This window comes from Doryrhamphus excisus, linkage group LG6 (assembly GCF_037039965.1).
Source record: "Doryrhamphus excisus strain RoL-2023G ecotype Guam linkage group LG6, RoL_Dexc_Guam_v1.1, whole genome shotgun sequence".
Classification (NCBI taxonomy): Eukaryota; Metazoa; Chordata; class Actinopteri; order Syngnathiformes; family Syngnathidae; genus Doryrhamphus; species Doryrhamphus excisus.
In genome coordinates this window covers 15,514,161-15,537,949 of record NC_136362.1, presented here as the reverse complement: position 1 = coordinate 15,537,949, position 23,789 = coordinate 15,514,161, and the positions used below count along the sequence as shown (strand labels likewise).

At 38.8% G+C, this 23,789-nt stretch overlaps 1 protein-coding gene across 6 annotated transcripts in view; it reads left to right on the top strand.

Moving 5' to 3' along the window:
• The window catches only part of tnr (tenascin R (restrictin, janusin)), a 139,116-nt gene that overhangs the window by 37,582 nt on the left and 77,745 nt on the right, over positions 1 to 23,789 (top strand). The gene's annotated exons all lie outside the window — the stretch shown is intronic.

The window sequence follows — 23,789 nt, the reverse complement described above, 5'->3', positions numbered from 1 at the left end:
TTTACATTGGCATACTTTGTGAGGGCTTGAGTGATTTATTAGTCCTTCAAAATAAAGAAAAGATGTTACGGTATTTCTTGCACCATTTCAAACCAGCATGCTTATTAATCAAGATGTCAATCAATAAATCAACATCTCCCATCAATGGAAGTCCTTTATAGCAATGACAAAAAGGGCCATTCATCAAGCTGTCCGAAATGCAAAGTGGGTACAAATCCAGGACTTTTATCTCAGCCAAGCGGGTCACTGATGGCTCAGTCCTGAATATCAACTAAACTGATGTCTGGCATGAAAAGTTTAAGTGACAGTCTGTGTTGTTGTGAAAATATGAAAGTCATTAAATGCACAGAAATCACAGTGACTGACGTGTGCATCTAGCAAATATTTTAATATTTTGTAAACAATAACAATGATTCAGTAAAAAACATTAAAAAAAATACAGCATAATACCAAGCGGCATAGAAAATAGATGGATGGAATAGTTTGCACAGTTTCTTTTTTTTTTTTTAGGAAATGAAAGTTCTGGGCCGAGTGGTTAGTGCGCAGGCCACACAGCTACGATACCAGAGTTCGATTCCCCGCTTCGGCATTGGCGATTCCAATAGTCCATAGGTATGAATGTGAGTGTGAATGGTTGTTTGTCTATGTGTGCCCTGTGATTGGCTGGCGACCCCACCTCTCGCCCAAAGACAGCTGGGATAGGCTCCAGCACGCACAAAACCCTTGTGAGGATAAGCGGTATAGAAAATGAATGAATGAAAGTTCTGTTTTGGGTTCCTTTACTTCCCCTGCACTTTTACGTTTTTACACTGTCCCTCCCTTATTGTGTACCACGTGGGAACCTTTGACCGACAAATCTGATTTTGAAAACATATTACACCCCTCTTAATAATTTCACACTCACCAACTGTTTTTCTTTTCTTATTTTTGTTAAATGAAAACATAGTATTTAAAGTTGACAAAATGTAGCCCAAACAGTGATTGTGTTAGTAGCGTTAGTTGGGCTGCTAGTGTGCAAGGTTGATCAATATGTAATTTATCATGTGTTTTAATTAACTCCAGCCCCCTGTTGCTCTCAGTGTGATTATCAACACAAGTGCTACATAGACAAAAGTGTCAAGCTGATGTGTATAAAAAAAATACGGAGCATATTTTTACACACCTTGCTGTTTATTGATATTCAGCACCACATGCTGTGTGATCATATCATTCATCATCAGCATCAGCATATTGAAAAACCGGCCTAATTACCGAAGATGAAACCGCATAGTTTGAAAAAACCTTCCTGATATACCGTCGCAGGCTCTGTTCTTTTTTTTCTTTGATGTCATTGCTTGGTCTTTCTCTTTTTGAGAACCAATGTCATTACATGAGGCTTAAGAGCATCTCATGAAGTGTGCATCATCTCCTCACGAGGGTCAGCCTATCCCAGCTGTCTTCGGGCGAGAGGCGGGGTACACCCTGGACTGGTCGCCAGCCAATCACAGGGCACATATAGACAAACAACCATTCACACTCACATTCATACCTATGGACAATTTGGAGTCACCAATTGACCTAACATGTACCCGGAGAAAGCCCATGCATGCGGAGAACATGCAAATACACAGAGATGCCAGAACGGGGAATCGAACCCAGCAAAAAAAAACCTCTAGAGAAATTGGAGTGTTCTAAAATTCTGAACAGTAGTGTATATTGTACGTATATGTATATACTTTCTATCTCAGTATTTATTTCACTGGCTGAAAAGATGCTCAAGGAAATAGAAATATATCATAGCTGTATGGTACATCCCGTTTTTCAAAGCACACATGCTAGTCTACACAAAGAGCTTGGAAAAGTACAACCAGCTCTTTTGTGAGCCCAGAAACAGTAATGGGCACTGACATCTATTTAAAGTGGAAAGAACAGAAGATAGTGAATAGCGAGTTTGATGAAAAGCGAGAGAGAGAGAGAGAGCAAGAGAAATGGAGTGACGCCACCAGCAGCGCTTGTGTAGTGCTTTCCTACAGCAATGAAGAGGTAATCTAATGAAATGCGTGCTTGTTGTGGGGAAGCACATTTGAAATACTGTATCCATGTGGACAATTTGCTATCTTTTTATGGAGATTCTCCCAGGAATTTTAATGGACTCTTGGACCTTTCATATTCAGTCGAAACTTTTGTTAGATTAACAGCATCAGTTTTTTAATCGCTATTCAGGCCACAGTATTTGTTATTGGAATGATGTGATGCACACCATGTTTTTGTAATTCATCTTCCTCAGCTCTCTGGGCAATGTCATCAAGTCAGCACATGATTTATACCTTTTTCTTTTTGACATATAGCTGAGAATTATGCTCTGTTTGAAGAAATCCCTGAGGTGCTAATTCATATTCTCTATATGATTGGGCCATCAATACTGAGGGTAAATGAAGGTCGCTGAGACAGCATTATGGTTTAGTAAGTTTTCCTGCCTCCATGTCATTGCCTCACAAAGCACTGACGTGCTGTTTTTGCAGCATTTGTGATTGTGTTGGCAATGCCAGCTCATTTGAAGGGGACCTATTATGCTCGTTTTTCGACCCTTTGTATTGAGTCGTGGACTTCTATAGAGCAGCTACACACAATAACCAGCACAGAAAAATTCCAGCTGTATTTCCCCAGATTTGTGCTTCCCGCCAAAACACTCCCACTCCGCTGTGATTGATCACATGCCCAAAGTTCCTAACTAGGAACAATCCCATTGAAAAGTGAATTGAAAAGTGTTTAGGAGCTACTGGCAGCTCATGGCTGGAGATCCCTGACCCCTGAGCTTCAATGTTAAAGGTTAAATAAAACAAGGAAAGGTCCATCTGGCCAGGTTTAAAGGCTGGATATGGGCCGAGAACCTTGGTTTGCCCCTGATTTAGTACATGCATTGAATTAGGTTTTATAACTCTTAGTCGTAATAGTCTTATAATCTTGCTTCAAAATACAATATATCTTTTCGAGAACATTTTTAAACTGTATTTGCATAAAAGGACACCAATGCTTTTGGCCAGGTTCTCTTTTATAAGACATGCTGCTAAAACATCCACTCACTGGGTTCATGACCAGCAAAACAAAACAGCAAATGTGGGCCCCAATGAGATGCGAGGTAATCGATGAATATTTCATCACATTTCTCACCTATGTTTGATATTAATGAACTCTGTGCGGGAGCCTACGCTGTGTGCATTGCCAAGTCGACATATCTGCCCACCCACCTCTTATGAATATGTATACATCTTAGGCGGACAGTGGCTGGAGAATGCATACTCCATTTTTTGTTGTGCAGTGGCTGCCTTGTTTTACATGTACTCCTCCTGTATGGTGTCGCTATCCGTGGTGCTGAATTCGCAAGCTATGTGTTCTAAAGCAGGGCTGTTCAGGGGGCCACACAGGACCAGGGACTGGACTTATAACTTAAAGTAGTGCCCACTAAAACTAATATTAAGTAATCAGACATGGTCTACATATATAATGGGAGTGTGTCCTACAAGTAGGACCAGACACATTTGAAAAGGGTACCTGTCTTGTCCACAAACATAGATGTGTATTAACATGTGTTTGTACGTATAAACAGAAGACTGGTTTGGGCTGGTTTGACATCACCCGTGGGCCGGAATTGGCTTGTGGGCCTCCACCTTTTATAATTCAACCAAGATACAGTCCAGTCCATATAGATGAGAGTAGATCTTTACTGTCATTGTTGGAGAAACAACAGAGCACCGTTTGATTAAAGGTAACCTAAGAAACACCGCCCTCTAGTATTTTTTTATTGGCTTGTTCAAGAACTGTGTGACCCCCTTATCTTTTACTGCACAAGAACAAGAGGTGAATAGATTGTGTGGAAAAATAGAAATGATGATGGCCTTGTTAACCTTCACCTGCTTCGTTTGGAAAGGCCATAAAAAAAAGCTATTCCTGTGATTCAATTTTCAGCTGCCATAGTCGCCTTTTGAAATGACTCCTTCCCCTCTTTCTCTTCCCCTCTCAATGGAAAGCCTGTCTACTGTATATAGACTAGTGGACGTAAGCCGCCAATGAAAGCGGTGGTCTGTTTGATAGCTGACTGTATACCGCCCCCCCTCCAACCATGTCCAGGTGGGAGCCATAAAGGGTGTTTATAAGGCTGACAAGTTGATACTGCCGCTCCTTGTCATGCTCTGATAATAAGGGCCAGGCTTGGAGGAAAGCCTTGTTTCTTCCAGTCGGGAGAGACAGACAAGCTCTCTTTTGGGGAACCGAAAAAGGAAGGAGAGGAGACGAAATGTTCCATAAAGCCTTTATGAGGCCGTGAATGTGACGCCTCAGTACAGTCATTACTGTACACAGATGAATAGGAGCAACAGAAGCTTGTGTTGATTAACGGGTAACACTCAGTGAATTTTAAACTAAGACTAAACCACTGACCATTTGCTTTTTTGTTGGATTTTTGTCTGTTCTTTGTGACATTGCAAATGAACGGTACCACACAGCCAAGTAATGTATCATGAAACGGAATGGACACAACAAAGTCAGGTATTCATGTGAAGAGACTCACCTGTCAGATGCAGCAGTAATCTCCATGACACGTGGCCTCACAGCAGAGAACTGTAGTATTGTCTATGCATTTAAAGTATATTTCCGTTCTTTACCAAGAAAATGGTGCTTTCATTAGAAACACCATACAATTTGACACATTCTCTTTTCCTATCCTCCTCCCTCATTCTCTTCTCATATCTTCTTTTCATTGTTGTTTTTAACAAGCGGCTTGAGAGGTCAGCGCAAGGCCACTAGTGATGCAAGCTATAATTCAGTTAATCAATGGCCCCAAAGTCAAAGTCCCCTGAACCATATTGTAAGAAAACGACATAAATGAGCTTCATTGAGCCTGCTGCACAAACCGTTAATTTCTTTAAGAAGGTAGAGCGTGAGCAACAAGGGCAATTCGTGACACCACCCAGGCTAACATCAGTATTCCAATTCAAACGTTTCTTCAATTCGTGCTGGTCAGTCATTTTTTTCTGAATGGAATGTCCCTTTGGCCTCTCTAATGGTCTCTTCACTCAGAACAGCCCTTAAGATAAAACATATAGCTTAGAATATGTCTGAATTTTTTTGCCAAGTCATCGTAAAGTATGCCCTCATTTGTCCATGGGTCAGTTCTTTTGTGTCAGAAGGTTTCCAGCGGCTGTATTTTTTTTCAGGGGACAAGTGGACAGAAGAAGGGGAAGCACTACAAAAGAAGCTGTTTTAATTAAATCTGGCAGATTTACTCGCTCGGCTGCTTTTAAAGCATAGATAGCTCAGAGGCTTTAGGGGCCAAAAGTGGCGGCTGTAAAAATGACTCAAGGAAGGCAAGGGTGGAAAAGAGCTCCCTGAGGGTCGGGCGGGGGAATTACAGCTGTGCGGTTGGCGGCTCCTCTGTAAGGAGGACAAATAGATGTGTAGTTTGGCTTGATAGGAAGTCCTGGGCTGGATGGTGGTACTTCAAGCGCCTGTGACATGTAGATGTCATTTGTGGAGATGGAGATGTTTGTGATTTTAGTAATAATAGTAACACTAAAGCTATTAGTCTTATTTTTACAGAATACATTTAGTGACGTGATAAGGAACCGGAAATGTCTGACAAAATGCAACACAGTCTTTGACAGGTCCACATTTTGTGTCAAAATCATACCCTCCTCGTTAAATTACATGAAATCATTAACAAATAAACCAAGAACGATCCAATTTACCTGAATGTGAATATGTTTTTATTATTTATTTTATTTAATGTATTTTCATTTATTTCTTTTAGCCAATTTTCAACAAATGAATAAATCAAAAGCTGACCTTGCAATCAATCTAACAAATACACATGAGTAAATCAGCACATTTTATGCAGTTTATTTTCTATGAATGTGTGCATTAAAGCTCACACATGCTGGGCTATTGTGTACTTTTTTTCATCCTCTGGCCTAACACAACCAAAAAAATGTCCTTGAAATGTTTACATCCACCTTTCTCAACAGCGGGTAGACAAAGTTCTGAGCTCAAAGTGAGGTGAATATCTACAATTGTGTCAATACATGAATATATTTGTATAATTGTAATTATATAATAGTGCAATACAAGTAGAGTGAACATTCAGATTCAGAAAATGTTATTTATTTTAAGGGGGCAATTAGTTTGTAGCTTATACATTCATCCATACATAATCACAGCAGATAGCAATAAAAATAAAGCAAAATTACCTGGTACTTTCTTAATCCTTTTGCCCATGGAATTCACCACATCCTTCTCCACTCCTTCATGATGAAATCACTGGTGGAGTTGGTGGAAGGTATAGACACCGTGCGCTCCTCCACCTTCCGTCCTTCTGCTTAAGGATGCCCCACAGGGGCTCAATTGGATTCAAGTGTGGAGAAAACCACGCCATCACTTCAGCTTCCTCTTATCATCTTTGAGGTGTGTTTGGGCTAGAAAACTGTTATGGGCCCAGTTTCCGAAATGTCAACTACACCGCTCCAGCAGCACCATGTAGACACAATTATTTTGCTACTCATTTGTGTTGCCAGTTATTAAAATAATGAAGTGTTGAGTCATTTTCAGTGAACAGTAAATCTGCATTGCTATTGAAACGGTACACTGACTACCCTAAGGCATAGTTTAATTTCAATAGCATTGTCCCTTAAGAAGATATAATGTAGTAAAACTGGCTGTTGAAATATGAGAAGTACTCGCGCTTGTGAGCTGCTGCATGTTAGTTGATGCTGGTATAGCTTGCAGCAGGTTAAACTTGCAGCCGCAGGTTGTTCTGACAAGGAGGTGGTTTTAGATAAAAACATGTCCAAAGCTGTCCAGCACCAAAGTAAGATAAGAGCACTTTGAACCCCTTGGCAATATCTACATGCCTGCTGCTCTGCTGCATTTCATATGCAAGATTAACACTGAACGTCCACATGTTATGAGGCAGTGTATTAACATTTTCTTTTTTGTTTTAATAATCTCTATTTCTTTTGAAAGTCACACTTTCATTTAGCATTCATAATGTCACATTGTTGGAGTATAAAGGCTAATTATACTTCTGCAATCTGAGATTGACATTTCAGTCTTCATAATTTTGCAGGGGTATGATTTTGGTGAATCCAAGGATAATGTTTGACATTCCTAAAATATGTTACAAACTCATTTGTAGCTGCAGAGATGGCCCAGGGCGAACAAGTTGCCAGCTCGTGGTTGTCAAGCGTTAGCAAGAAGAGAACAAAGAAAAGACAGAGTACTCTGATCAGCTTGCCTTGCAGGATCTTTTTGTATTGTTGTGAATGGAGCACACTTGTTTTTGTGTTGTTATAGCAGACTAGCAGAGACAGAACTAATTTAGGTTCTAAGTTACAGTTTCAGGGTCAAACTTTCCATTTCTGGCGTTTTCAATCTTGTTCTTCCTTGACACTTGATATCAGTATAGCTTCATGTCTCCTGATCCCTGACTGTTTTGCTAACATCAATCACACGGTCCTCTTCTGTATCTTGATGACCACCACAACATGTGGTCGATTAGCCAGCACCTCTGCCTCTGTATCCTATAAATCACCGTCACTTCATGTCCTTGCCGTTTTCTAAACTAGCTTCTTAGAGCGTTGTTGATACCGGTTGGCTTAGCTGACTTCTCCTTCAATGCTGGTGGTCTATATTACCTTAGTTCCATTATTAGCAGCAACCCTGTAAACCAGGGGTCTCAAACTCAATTTACCTGGGGGCCACCGGAGCTAGGTTCTGGGTGAAGCCGGGCCGCATCAGGTTTTCAAAAAAAACCCCAAAACGCATTATTAAAAACTGGAAAAAAAATCAATAACAAAAAACTATCTTCAATGCTTTTGCTTCTGCTATACCCTACAATTTTTCAGTTCTTTGGTTCCGGTTTTCCACACCAAAATATCTGATAAAACATTCCACTGTTCTCAAATATCTTAATTTTTATTTTTCTATACACAAAATAAGATAAAAAAATAAACAAATTAAGACTAAAGACAATAAATCAATCAATCAGTAATGAATAAGTAAAATAATAATAAAACAGCAAATAAGAAAAACGTAAGAAACCACATACAGTTGGTAGAGAAATAATTTTTTTCAGATTCAAATGTACAGTATTAACAGTTATTTAACCTTTAACATGAACATTAATGAAACTTAATAATTTGACCCAATTAGCAAGTTAGCATCGTACTCATCGTTAGCATTGTTAGCATCGTTAGCATAGCATCGTTCCATCTGGGAGCAGCGTCGTAACTTTAACAACATGTTTGATGAGATGCTTTATCTTGACGTATATTTTCCATTTTATTCCAAATCATTTCCTGCATTTATTTGTACCCAGCATCATAAGCCTTTAGCTTCATTGCTAATCCAAAGCAAAACAGGGCAGGGTAACAGGGTAGGGTAACAGTATGGGGCGGGGCAAAATCATGTTAATTGTGTCCGGTGTGCACACAGCTTTAAGCTGTCATTTCAACATTAAACTTTGGTATCAAGGTGGGGGCCTCAAACTAGCGTCTTGCAGGCCGCATTTGGCCCGCGGGCCGCGAGTTTGAGGCCCCTGCTGTAAACCTACTCAGAATACTCAGAAGTGGATGCATGGATTTATTTACCTATTTATTTTTATCGCTTCTTTTTGTGTCTTTCTTAATTTGCTTTCTTTCATCAGTGTATAATCTATCTATTGTTACACACTGTCTAACGGTGACATTTAAACAAAGGAAGAGAACAAACAATCAATAATCATCAATAATGACTGAGACATGGAAGGGGTAGCATTAAGTAAGTTGTTCTTGTTCCGATTCCTTTTCGGACATATTGGCCTCTGCAAATGTAATCATATGATGTTTCTCAGTGTAACGTCCATGTTGGAATCAGATAAAGCCATGACAAGCAGTCCTTCATAGATTTAAATGCTGATCTTGTTGGAGTGAATTCATTCTCATTTGTGACAGTCCTGAGATTGAACATGTGTGCTTCTTTTATGTTACATCGTCATGCGTATACTATTTGGCTTCCCTCCTGGGATGTCAATGAGGAATAACGTACGCAGTCATTTACCCGTGACGCATTTGCTGAAAACAAGAAGCCAAGTGTAATAATATAAAGTTTCCTCTTCTCTGTGATTACTTTACTTCCGCACCAATACTTAATGTTCACAGTGTCAAACAGCTTTGAACCGAGAATGAAAGGCTTTTAGTTGAGCACACACAAGACGTGGAAGGCTGCACTATGGCATGTTTGCCTTTCTAATTACTTCTCTTAGGAGGCCAGCCATTGATTTCTACAAATGCCTATTGATTTTGAGTAGGACTCCACACTGTTTGACATTTGTCCCAAATACTGTGGAAGGCATGACGTTGATTTCTTTCTCTGACATCCTTCTACTGTATTCTGATTATAGCAATCCTTTATGTGGTCATTTGTCATTTTATAAAGAATTCAGCAGTTCTAATAAAAAACGATTAAGAGTTGAAGCAAATATTCTTTAAACCTTTGGGAGCTACTCAAAATCACTGATGAGATAGGAGACCCCCGTGATAGCATCACCATCAAAAGGGTGGACACACTATGGGCTCATTTCATGGTGCAGCGCAAGCTGGAGGCGCGAGGCACAGCCCACGCAATGATAATTTGGTCAAGTGCACCACTGTGCGGCGCTATTTTGGTAATTTGGTGAGGCGTGCCGTGAAATTGGAGCCCTAACCACACATACACGTACCACGACATTTCGTTGGCAATTTCACTGTTGTATTATTGTGCAATGACAATAAAGAAAGTCTATGTCTACATAAATAGTGTTTAGAGGACAACACATAATTAATATAATGACAACAAGATAGTAAAGTTGTTCAGTGACATTTGAAGAAGTTAGTACATATGCCATCAATGTAATATTTGCTTGTAGCTTCCCCATTCACACTTTTTTTTTTATTTTGCACATCCTCCACAATCCTTATGTGGAACATGAACTGTGTATTATTAAAAGAGAAAACAAGTTAGCATGAGCCAGCTAACTTTGCATATCATGGGAGGTACCAACAGTATTTCAACTATGAAGCCCTGTAAAAAAAAAAAAAACCCTCTAACAATTACGTTTTATGTGTTTTTGTATCTGTAACCGTTCACCCATCTAAATTATCTGTACCCGTAACAGAAAACCCGGGTTCGATTGCCCCCTCGGACATCTCTGTGTGGAGTTTGCATGTTCTTCCCGTGCGTGCGTGGATTTTCGGGTATTCCAGTTTCATCCCACTTTCCAAAAACATGCTAGGTTAATTGGTGACTCCAAATTGTCCATAGGTATGAATGTGAGTGTGAATGGTTGTTTGTCTATATGTGCCCTGTGATTGGCTGGCGACCAGTCCAGGGTGTACCCCGCCTCTCGCCAAAAGTCAGCTGGGATAGGCTCCAGCATGCCCGCGACCCTCATGAGTATAAGCGGTAGAGAAAATGGATGAATGTTAGTACCACTGATGCTGTATATTCAAACAGTAATAGGGAAGTGAAGCATATTTAATTCTTTAATCCCACATAATTTGTTAGTGCCACTCGCCCGCCTTTGCTGTGGCTGTTTGCTTTGTCGTCTCAGCAGACTCTGCTTTAATCAGAATTTGACGGCCAAAATTTGCAACTCTTGTTCCTGTGAAGGCTTTGAATAATGCAGCGCCATGTCCTTAACTTCCACTCGAATTTGTCTGCTCAGCAGAGAAAGTGACAAAGACACCGGCTCAGTTGGGGGAGGGACAGCCAGGAAGTAGAACGTCCCCACAGAAAAATGAAAGAGGGGTGAGAAAGTTAGTGTGAAAGCAACAGCGACAGAGATGGGAGAGAAAGTTCTCGAGACACAATGTAGAAAAAAGATAAATAGCTGGACTAATTGTAACAGAAAGGGCCACACAGTGCAGCATTTCTATTAGCTTTTTGGATGTATAATGTGATTTCTTTGGGTAATGAGACAAGAAGTCATTTGTACTTTTCAGTGTTGGGTCACTGCTTGTCTTGCTTTTTTTTCTGCATTGTACCTACAGTGCAACCTCATCCTGATTACTGGAAGGTTGAAGACATTTATTTTTAGCGATGTAGAACATGCATAGACAGTGCATGATGAATGGCAGTGGTCTTACTCTGTGGCAGCAACAACCGTAACGAGAACATGTGGGGCTCTGACAGTAATCTACCCCCCTTACAAATAGACAGAACTTCACAGTAGATATTTATTTTAAATTGGATGTTTGTTTTTTGTGTTTGTAGTAGAAAAACAATACTATGATTGAGACAATTTTATTGTGATGGCCCCTAAATAAAGTATGTTCACAAATCACGTTACAATTTTGGGGGAAATGTGTTGGCCATGGCCAGCACATAGAGGAAGTAAGGGTAGTCAGAGGATGTGCTTCATGTGAGGCATGTGTGGTATATTTCACTCATCGTAGGAGGCTCGTGGAGCCCATTCAATTCCATTGCAAGATGGATGTACTTGTGTCCTTTGACTGCAGGAGAAGCTGCTTGCGGTGGCCGGGAAAGGGGCATTACTGTCAGGTACGCTAAACTGCCTAAACTGCTAGAGTGTATGCTGCCCGCTGCGGGAGGAGCGGCTAATGTGCACAATGTACGCACTCACTCCCTTAATGCCTCTCGTTTATCCATTCACACGCATGCTAATATACATACTTTGACCTATACAATGTATTTTGGTTGATATCAGAATCACAAATTGAGAGTTGGCCAATACCGGCATATCTGTTCGGCAAAATAAGCCAATATTAGACATCCCTAATAAAAACTGTGCACATGTACTTTGACACCTGGTGGACGTGATTACCCAGTGCGTTCATTAGTGTTGTCATTGGCAAGCTGGAACATTTCTCATGACAAGGAAGTAACCTCACAGTCCTTATCGGTGTCCAAGGTGTGAAAATGCATGTAGAGTTGTGCATGTGCAAATCACTGTGCATAATGATGCTGCATCTGTGCTAATTGTAATTCTCGACAGGTGTTTTGCTACTTGAGTGTGTATTTTAATTTTAGTGTGTAAACAACTATTAAAAAACTAACTCTGTAATGCTTTTTTAAAGTCTGATGTTATATTCCATGTGTGTTAATTTCAATGTATAGCAAAGCATGAATACAAAATTCTCAATGCTAAGCAGCATCTCTCAAGTCAGTGGCACCCTTCATGCTTTCTTCTTGTTCTGCCCCCCACTAAGAGGACAATGTCAGACGGTCCAATAGCGTTTAATTGCTGTGGTTTTTATATGGCCCACGAAAAAGTAATAGCCACTCAGCACTTCTGTCGACAAGATAGATGCTGCCCGTGCTTGTTTGCAAGCTTGTTGCGGTGTGTGGCGCTTGCACACACCGTGTCTCCAGGAATATGCAGGTGAAGTAATAAAATAAAATGTGTGTGGGGGTGGTGGTTGTTAGAGTAGGGTCTTCAAATTATCGGATGTATGCAGGGAAACATACCCTCCTGATCATAATTTTAAGACTAAAATGAAAAATTGCAAGAATTTACATTTTACACTACTCAATATTAATGAGGTTCTAAGAAGAGTTTAAGATCGCCTTTAAAAGCCAATATATTGGAAAATATATATATGTACTCAGTGTTATTTTCTGTCATAATGTATTGATGGCAAAGGCAGTCTAATCACCACCAGATGATATCGTTGATAAAAGGATTTTAAGAAGAAAAAACATATTCAAAGCCTGATCCAAATCAAATTGAGAACATTTGGGGATGGATGGCAAAGAAAGTTTATAAAAACAGACATCAGTTCCATCTGTGGTTTTTGAGGTGATTAACAAGTATGGCGCAGTAAGTCATTACCTTTCCTTTTTTGAATATTTTATTATCATTATTATTATTTATATATATTTTAGCTATGGTCTTAAACATTTGATCAGCTGATGACCAGCCTATGTCAATTGTTTGCAATAAAATGCTGACTAAAAAAAAAAACTATTTTACATCCAACAGTCCAAAATGGGCTCTCGGGTTACCGCGTGGTTGGCCATCTCTGTGTGGAGTTTGCATGTTCTCCCCGTGCATGCGTGAGTTTTCTCCGGGTACTCCGGTTTCCTCCCACATTCCAAAAACATGCTAAGTTAATTGGTGACTCCAAATTGTCCATAGGTATGAATGTGAGTGTGAATGATTGTTTGTCTACACTGTAGACAAATATGTATATGGATATATTACATTTTTTGAATTTTCTTTTTACATGAAAAAATAGAATATCGAGTAAAACTCGTTTTATTTTGGCAATTTAACATAGAAGATGAAACCAACCAATTGTATTGAGCCATTACATGCAAACTGACATATCTTGAGCAGTTTCTTGTTGTAACTTTACGGTTTTAAGATTTTCAGCTTATTAAAACCACAAATCCACAAACTCGGAAAATTAGAAAACTGTGAAAAGCTTCAGTTTTGTAGGTCCAAAAAGTCAAATTCTAATCTGGCAAGTAATCCAAAACATCTGCAAAAGGCTTTTCGATTGGCTCAGACATGAGGAAGACTGCTGATCTGACAGTAGTGCAGAAAATGCTCATTGAGTCCCTCCACAAGGTGGGAAAAAGACAGAAATAGATAATAAAATAATGTGGGTGTTCTCAGAGTGCTGTCTCAAAGCACATGAATGGACAATAAAGCGGAAGGAAGAAGTATGGAAGAAAACGATGTACAAGCTGAAGAGATGACCGCAGACTGGACAGGGTGGTCAGGTTCAAAATTGTGGGGGAACTTCATAAGGAGTGGGCCAATGCTGGACATGGGCTTCAAGTGTTGAATTTTTCAACTTAATAGTAAGCAGTGCCAGAGGCGCTTTTCCTGGGCAAGAGAAAAGGACTGGTCTGTTGCCCAGTGGTCAAAAGTTCTCTTTTCTGATGAGAGCAAGTTTTGCATCTGATTTGGCAAAGGTCCCAGAGTCTGGAGGAAAACTGAAGAAGAGCACTATAGAAGATGCATGAAGTCCAGTGTTAAGTTTCCCCAATCTGTGACGACTTGGGGATCCATGCCAGCTGCTGGTGGTCCTCTGTGCTTCATTAAGTCAAACATAACCACAGCGTTCTACCAGGACGTTTTAGAGCACTTCATGCTTGCTACAACGGAAGAAGCTTTATTGAGATGCAGACATCATCTTCCAGCAGTACTTGGCACCTTCTCACGCTGCTGAAAGTACAAAATCCTGCTTCATCGACCATAGGATGACTATGCTTGATTGGCCTGCGAACTCACCTGACATGAACCCCATAGAAAATCTGTGGGGCATTGTCAAGACAAAACTGTACAGGAAGAGACCAAACAATAAAGAAGAGCTAGAGGCCGCAATTGAAGCATGTTGGTCTTCCATAACCCCTGAAATATGCCACAAACTGGATAAAGGCAGTTATTCCGGCAAAAGAGGCCCCAAAAATGTATTAAATACCAGTGCAAGAGTTTAGCTTCAGAGCCCTCACATTTTTGTATGTAAAATCCTTTTTTACATTGATTGTATGTCATATTCTAATTTTTAAATATTTTTTTTTAGCTGCAAGACTAAAATATATTGATTTGTATATTATGCGTTTATATAATATGTCAAATTTACCTTTTAAGGATATTCTAATTTTTTTAAGGATATTCTATATATTTTCTGAGTAGTACTTGTATATGTGTCCTGTGATTGGCTGGTGACCAGTCCAGGGTGTACCCCACCTCTTGCTCGAAGTCAGCTGGGATAGGCTCCAGCATACCCGCAACCCTAATGAGGATAAGCAGTATAGAAAATAGATGTATGGACAGTGCAAAATGCTAATTATGAAATTATAAAATGCCAATTTTTCAACAAGTCTTTGCCCAGGTTACACAGGATAATAAGGTGACATATGTTAACTGATAGGATTGTCAACAGCACTGACGTATGTGGAATATCTTTGGTGATGTTTGATAAAAATATTTTTGCAACGAGACCACAGCCGTATGCAATATACACTCTTACCATGCCATTAATAAATAATGTTATTTTAATCAATTATACTTGCCTGCCCTAAAGAGCAACACGATGGCTGTGTTCAAATGCAAAAGTTCGATATTCACCATCCTCAGGGCGCTTTTTTCCCCAGCATCTTCAATTCGATATATAAAGCTGTTTAATGTTTAACTAAGGCCACGGAATGTCCTCTATATGTCAGCCTGCTGGGAATGAAGATAGCTAGCAAGATAAAACTGGCAATGCATTCAAAAATAGTGGTAAGAAGAAAATAGGAATAGGAATTTGGATTCATGGTTTTTCCAACCAGTAAGAAGCATTTTTTGTCATTTGAGAGCTTCACTGGCACACAGTAAATGTTACTTTAGTTATACATGTAAACCATATGAGAAAACTGTATGTAGTTAAAACATTTTTGTAATATTAAAGCGCTTACTTTAAGTAGGTAGTAAAAGTACATTGTTTTAATGTACAATAATAATACTTTAATACCATTTACTTAAGTAGGATTAGGAGATCACATTTTGAAGATACCAAGTAAAATCTACTACAAAGTTGAAATGATTTTCATGGTTTAAAAAGCTCCTCGAGAGCTCGTATTTAACTCGATGATTGGCTTCTGCTAAAGAATGAGCTACTGACTTGCTAGCGGCACAGTATTTAAACAATTACTCGTAGTTCTGAAGAATAGGACACATCAGGAGATTAGACATCGCCAGATTTAAGGTGTCTGTTAAGACATTTCTGTTGTATGTTTTTAATAAGGAATGATTTTTAAAAAATGGGAACTTTTTTCACTTTTCTGACTATAAATGTAGTTAGAATGTTGTATTCTACTGTTAAACGATGCTACAGTTTTGGATGATGAGCTTCCCGCATTTGGAAGTGAGCCCTGAAAGAAGTTTGGGATGACTATGAACGCTTGGTTTTTAGAGTTTTTTTTTTTCCCTAACACCGGCTCACTGTGACATCACAGTGAGATAGATTTCTTATATGGGCGTGCCTGGGTATAAGCTGTAGGCCTGCTCTCCCCCCGCTCTTTTGCACCCTTATATCAAGTTTTTCTCCGTGCTAGCATGGAGAATCAAAAGAGTCAAGCATCAGGCAGAAGTGGTTGGAGTTTCACATTCCATGCAACTTCAATGTTCCAAAATATGGGACCGCTTTGTGAACGTGGGTGAAACTGGACTATTCGACAAACTGTTGTTGAAGGTGTATGCGTTCATTTCTATGCTGCTATAAGACCAGGAAAGAAGTTCCGGTAATGCTTAAAAGAACCAAAATATGGACAAATACTGCATTTAATGTCGTTATGAATGTACCTGTTAGTATGTAATTAAAACATGCATGTAAAATCTTGTTTGAGGTTTTTGGAGGTGTTTTAATAGCAGTCTCTGTCGGCGGCAAAGGTGTGTCCCATTATATGCATTAATGAGCTGCCACTTTTTGTCTGTTTCTACAATGCCCAGAAGAGAGAAAGACATGGGTGTTCATGTTTGACATACGGATTGTGGACAAAATATGCTACATTTCATTAATTGGCACTGAAGGTCGCTGAAGGCATGAGCTGGGGCCACTTAAGTGGTGGTAGTGATTTAGTAGTTGATGCTTTCATTCCACGTAGACCAACATGGAAAAGAGCCTCGGGTGAAAATTGCTTTCCATTACATGTGACCCTATCTGTAAATGATGCTCCCTGCTGATATAATAATTTGCTTCCTCACGTACCAAACCAGCCATTTTTGTTGGGCAACATAAGGGGCGTGCGGTGGAGCGCTGCCTCTCTAAAAATAGAGTCCTTTCCCTTCATGCAATGTTTGGATGATAAATGATACTCCGGCAACTGGGGAACCTTGCATATAAAACAAAGCAATTTCATCGCACTTGTCATGTTTGTTGTGTGTTTTGTATTTCCAATTGGCACAGTCAGCATCTTAGTATTTGCACTGATCATATTATTAGGGCAGTAATGAATGAGGATGCATGATAGAGCTGCGATCAGCAATTACTCAGCAATCAATAGTACGGGAAAACAAATGATCAGGTTGTGTGCCCATTGCTATCTCTCATGGATAGTGTGTTGGCGAGTATTTGTATAGTATTTTTAAACAAGGCCTATTGATTAAGTACATTAAGTGGCATAACAAAGATGTACATCTTCACCCCTTTACAACGAGAGAGGAGAGCAACGTGTACACATGAGAATAAAAGTGCTTTTTAGAAGAAGCCAATTGTGGTTATTAGATTTAATTGCTACATTAAAAGACCAATTTGGCTGTTTTGTGGTTATTGAGGTGCAAAGTACATTTTGAATCTGTATGTGTATTATCATTATATTAATATTTCCTATTTAGTTATACACATGATCATAAAACAAGTTCACCCCCCATTCTGTATGCAAATGGTAAGTTTTTGGTTTCGTACGTCGAGGCTAACTGGTTAGCTCGCGAGCTTGCTGGCTAGTGGCTGTCTCATATTCCTGCAACATAAGAGTTGCACTTGGTGTTGTAAACTATGAATAATTAGAATGTAAAGGGTATTGACCGAGTGGTTTGCATAGTCACACAGTCAGGAAACCTGGGTTTGATTAATTAAGAAACAATGTATTTTTTTTCCATTTCAGAAAGCCAGTATAGTGCTACAATTAGTTTTGCATGTAGGAGATGATTCCAAATGTATGCCTGCCCTCCTCCCCGCTCTCCTGCACCGTTTTGTCTTGGGAGTGTGACCAGTCACAGCTGAGTGGGCATGCCTGGAGGCGGGCTGAGGATGGAATAAATAAAACAAAAAAACAAAATAAATAAAACAATAAATAACAAACAATAAAACAAAGCCTTTTGGAAATTCAAGGAAATACAGCTTGAATAGGTGCAGATTCTGGAAGATCTAGAAAGCTTTCTGTGCGGGTTATTGTGTGTAGGTCCTTGTCAATACAAAGGCTCTAAAATGAGCATAATAGGTCCCCTGTAAAATCAACATCATAACTTGTCCTCTGTTGTTTGCTAACTTTGCTAACAACCTCTTCTCCAGGTGTGTGTGAGTGACAGAAAAAAAAGTACCGATTCACTTTGGGAGAAATAAATGAATTTTATATGACTCTTATTGAAACCTTGCTAATATATCCTACACATGAACTGAAATTAATATGAAATACGAATTACAAAATATGTAATTAATATGTATTAATTTGAAATATCAGCCTAACAATCTGATATCAGGTGATATCGGAACCTTCCCTTTAATGACAACCAATGTAGAGCACATACTGTAGCACAAACATTGCATTTGCAGAGATTGCAGCAAAATCCATTTATTCTGTGTCACTCAAATATTCTGTGGGAAATAAATAACACCCCACTGAAGTAAGCAGAGCAACATTATACCTCATAATGACCTTACCAGCTTCATTGAAATCGTGGCGGGGTTAATATTCCCCTGACCATTCTAACTCATGGTGTCTTTAAGAAAGTGGTGAAACATCACACAACAATGTAATGAGTAGATATCAATATGCAATATGACTCTTAAATACGTTTCTATGCTCTCTGTTTTGTTACATTTTCCTGGTTGCAATCTGTACAGTACAGATAAATGAATAAATATTATCAGTTTATCGAGCACTTCAAATCGGGGGTGCATGAAAAAATATCTGTCCCTTGGGGGGGGGTGCCAAAAAAGAATTGAGAACATTGTCTTACGAGACAAATGTATGCAATGTTTCACATATTGGTATCGATATCGGAATTGGAAAGTTGAACAATATCGGTTATCGGCGAAAAAGCCAATATTGGATATCGCTAACATTCATCTATGCAAGGTATCATAGATAGATGTATCTTTATTTATCATATCATATTGAGTATTAATGAGTCCCAGAACTGCAGGATCAACATGAATTTGTATTTGTCAGCTTTTACATCAACGACAGGGTCCACTAGCATCAATGAAAGTTGCAGGATGGTTCACTGAGTTAAAATAACTAAGGCAAAATATTTTTTTGACCTATGAAAGCATCACTTTGTTTTCCATATGTGCGTTTGCTTGTTTGTGAGCCAAAAAGCCTGAAAACTGACATGTGACGTGATGATGTGAATTTCTAATTACGGTTCCAGCTGAGTGAGATTTAGTGGAAAATTAGTGTTGCCCTTCATCATTTCTGACGCCTCCCCTTTGAAATCCTGCTCAGCCTCCAAGATATTGTAAGACAGCCTGAAGCGAGATCCACGGAGGCAGACCTGCATGCATGTGTGTTTTCTGTCGTATTTGTGTCAGAGATTGTATCAGTCACTGTGTGAGTGCCGAGAACAGAGATTAGAGTCCAACTCTCTTTGGGTTTCATTGCAAATAGACAGATCAGCTGGGTCTGAATGCAAACAAAAACCTATTTATTATTGATGAGAATAGCGGGGATACAGAGGAAAATCTGGCCTGACTAAAAAGACCAAAACTTACTGTGACAGTGAAGTCGTCATTACCGAAATAAAGTGTATTATAAAAATAGGGCCATCATTTTTTGGATTTTGAGAAAAAAAAACAATTTCAATTAAATAAAAATGTTGCATTACTGATGTTGTTCCATTAGACCACTAACAATTTAGCCTGTGCAACAAAAATAACATTTTTATTAGATTAATGTGTTCTGTAGGTAACTGAAATGGCAATAACAACAATTATTACCAACGGAAAATGTCAAGTGAGAGGACAGGCTGGTCTTTCAAATCTTCCCTGCTCAACTCTGAGTGAAGCAAAATAAATAAATAATCTCTGCAGTTGTCTAGCAAATAAACAAGCAAATATTATCTTCAAAATGAGACAGACTGTACGTGGGTGTTTCTATAAGGATGTTCTCAGAACACATTGGTGTCATCGAGTCGATTGCTGTATGACCTTATAAAAAGCGGTAGTCTCTATAGAACGGCATGTAACATTCAAAAGGTCAGTAAACTTTGAGACAATCAGAATGTTTTCCGAAATGAAAAGCAATTATCATGTAAATAGTTCTGCTTGTAATAAATGATTGTTTGTGCAATTCTTATGCAATTAAAGTAAGGGATAATTGACGTTTTACTGGACCCCTACCAGGGTAAATTATACCTGCGTGTCTATTTACTAGAGATTTTCTTGATGAAGTATGTGTAAAATGAATTATCAATTAGATAATTATTTTATATATGTATTCCTGTGCAGTGTAACTTTAGTTCCTGTCATTAATTCGTTCCCTGGAGGGTCGACTCAGAAACGGACGCTAACCGAATACATTTTTCCCATAAGAAATTATTCATCAATCCATCCTCATGAGGGTCATGGGTATGCTGGAGCCTATCCCAGCTGTCTACGGCGAGAGGCGGGGTACACCCTGGACTGGTGGCTAGCCAATCACAGGGCACATATAGACAAACAACCATTCACACTCACATTCATACCTATGGACAATATGGAGTCGCCAATTAACCTAGCATGTTTTTGGAATGTGGGAGGAAACCGGAGTACCCGGAGAAAACCCATGCATGCACAGGGAGAACATGCAAACTCCACACAGAGATGGCCGAGGGGGGAATCGAACCCGAACTCTAGCTGTGTGGCCTGCTCGCTAACCACTTGGTCTCCTATCGTGCAGCCCCAAAAGAAATCATGTAAATTCAATTAATCCATTACAAAATACCAAAAATGTTCAGACAAAACCCATTTTTATAGTTTTACAATTATAGATTTACACACAGAACATGATTTAAAAAGCATATAAATACATATACTGTAAATGATAAATTAAGATTTACATTTTTTTTAACTTTCATTGAAGACCGGATTGTTCTGTCTGTTTCCAAAGACAAGAACAACACCTTCCTGTTTTTGAGTTATTTCTTCATTTCAATAGTTTTTCTCACCTCCCTAACCCAAAATGGAGCCAAATAATGTTGGAAGTGCTACCATTTTTTCAAAAGAAGGTGACAGACACTATTAAATTCAAGAAAAAACTCAAAACAGGAAGGTGGTGTTGAAATCACCTCTTCAAAAAAGCAAAGAACAGAAGCGTTGCCCAATTTTTCAGGCCTCTGAATTTGCCAAAATCCACATAACAGGCGATGAATGTGTTGTAAGTCAACAAACTCATGTGGCGTGTGATATATTTTAAAAAATTTGCTTTTTGTTTTAAAAATATTGGTGCACACCTGGACATAGGCTAAAAAAAAATACCACCACTGCTAATGACATTAATATTAAAATATGAACAATAATATAACATTGACGAATGCTAGAGAAAAAAACTTTATATTTGTCTCTCCTCCACTTCACTTACACATTTAGAATTCACAGTTCACCAGTGGCTGTACGCCAACCCTACTAAATACCAGCAATCTATCATCCCAGATATTTCATACTCCTCCAATTCAATAAGTCACTATGATATATGTACTGTGTCCAGCAGCTTTGGGACGGAGAAATGTGTTGTGGTTACCAAGTGGAGGCTTTACTCATACTCGGTTTTCTTGTTCTTTTCAACACTATTATTTATTTATTTTAACTTTCACCATGGGCTACACGGCGGACGAGTGATTAGCGCACAGGCCTCACAGCTAGGAGACCCGAGTTCAATGGTCAAAAAATGTCAGTTGAAAAATTGCAAGAATTTACATTTTGCACTGTTTTATCTTAAGGGATCTCTGTGGAGTTTGCATGTTCTCCCTGGGCGTGTGTGGGTTTTGTCCGGGTGCATACATAGGTATGAATGTGAGTGTGAATGGTTGTTTGTCTATATGTGCCCTGTGATTGGCTGGCGACCAGTCCAGAGTGTACCCCGCCTGTTGCCCAAAGTCAACTGGGATAGTCTCCAGCATACCCGTGACTATAATGAGGATAAGCAAGAGAGAGTTTTTTTTTTGCCTTTGCCATCATGACATCATGGCAGTATGGCTCATGGCTCTAAATGCAATATACTAAGTTCTATGTGAAGTATTTCCATAATGCCTCATATTAACTCACTAGCAAGATCTCAGTGTATAGACTGGTCATATAGTATCTCATCTCGTTTCATATTATCTACATACTGTATTGTATATAACTGGGAAAAACTTGATTTTGTTAATACTTGGGTTGTTTATATTGTTTATTTTTCTATATTGTGTATTTTGTATTGCTTAACTGATTCTGTACTCTTGCTGCTGTGCAATGCAATTTTTTCAAATAAAGGCATATCTTATCTTATCTTAATACCTGACAGAAAATGACAATTTCTTTTCTTTTAAAGGCTGTTGCTTGTTTACTAGGAAAAGGTCTTCTTTTTTGCATTTTCAAACTCTTGCAACAGAGCCAACACAGCAAAATGTAAATTATTGAATTTTTTGTACTGAAAATTGTGATCAGGAGTGTATAATAATACAATTATACATTGAACCTTTTTATATACTTAAAGCTTTTTTTTTTACACTTTAGCTTAACTGAGATATAGTTGGTTCATTTATTATCTTGTAAAATGAGTGACCATTATTCCACATTAGTCCAATGTGAACAATGTGCTTCCCTTAAGGCAATTAGCATGATGCTACAACCGTATTGTTTTTATTTTTTTGTTCTGTCAGATGTCTGAACACGTTTTAGATACTACTTTATAAAAAATAATGTGATGACTATTTAGCAGTCAACCAGTTTGTTGTCTAAACAAGATTAGGCTTGAGTCTCAGGTTGATGAATGATGTTTCTTTGATTGATCAATCAATATTACCTGAGGCTCCTGAAGTTTTTGTGAATGAGTATGCCATGCGAGTTGCTTGTGTGTAATTAATTTATACGAGCATACACTGTTGCTCCAATAGGCTCCATTCATTAGCATATGAGGGATTTCCATCATGTGTAGAACAAACAGATGATTTACTCTTGCTCTGTTTGCTCAGCTAACATTCCCTTTGTTTGTTTATTGAATGCTATAATCTTCTGTCTCTTTCTTGAAACGCCATTTGAAAATGACACAATCTCCAGGAAATGTGTAATTCATTTGCACAGACTGGAAACAATCTAGCGTTTTATCTCTCAAAGGGTGCGACAGGCTCCTTTGAGAGCAAACAGGGTATGGTCTCGTGTCTCCACGAGTGGGTGATAGTGTGAGTGTGCCGCTGAAACAACAACAACAAAAAAAGATCTTCCGAATGGGAAAAGCAAAATATCTATTTATTTTTCCTGTGCATAGTCAAATCTTTTATCCTGTGTGAGCTCTGTTGTCTGCCATGTTGTTTATAAAGTACACGATTGATTTGCTACAACTTCTCAAATTTTTTGTAAAAAAAAACAAAAAACAAAAAACAGTGGAGCCCTACACATTTGCGGGCCCTGCAAATTTGGAGATTTTTGGCCCCCCAAAAATATAAAAATTATCTTAAACGTTTTTTTACAGCATACAGCCTAACGACTTCAGTGCATGATAACAGTGTGCGTGCTGCTACAGCAGCAGTAACATTTACAGTCCACTTAAAATCTAGTCTGAAAACTTTCACAAGTTAATATATGACTGTAAGTCATTAGAAAAGGCAATCAGCGTGCTTTATGTTGATGCAGCTTGGAGAAAGGCCATCCTAGACAGCTTGCCAGAGAAGTGTGATTGTTCTGTGACGCCAGTTTCATTATTATAATTCATAGCAGTTCATAATAGTGAGTACCTAAATAAGTAAATTATGAAATATATAGAGATTAAACCTAGATGTAGCTTCTTAGCATCTTTTGTTGTAAGTGAAGAGTGGTATTTGGTGGTTCTGGATCTGAATCTTATATAATCATTACAAATCTTTTATTGCAAATGTTTGGAGGAGAACGTCACTC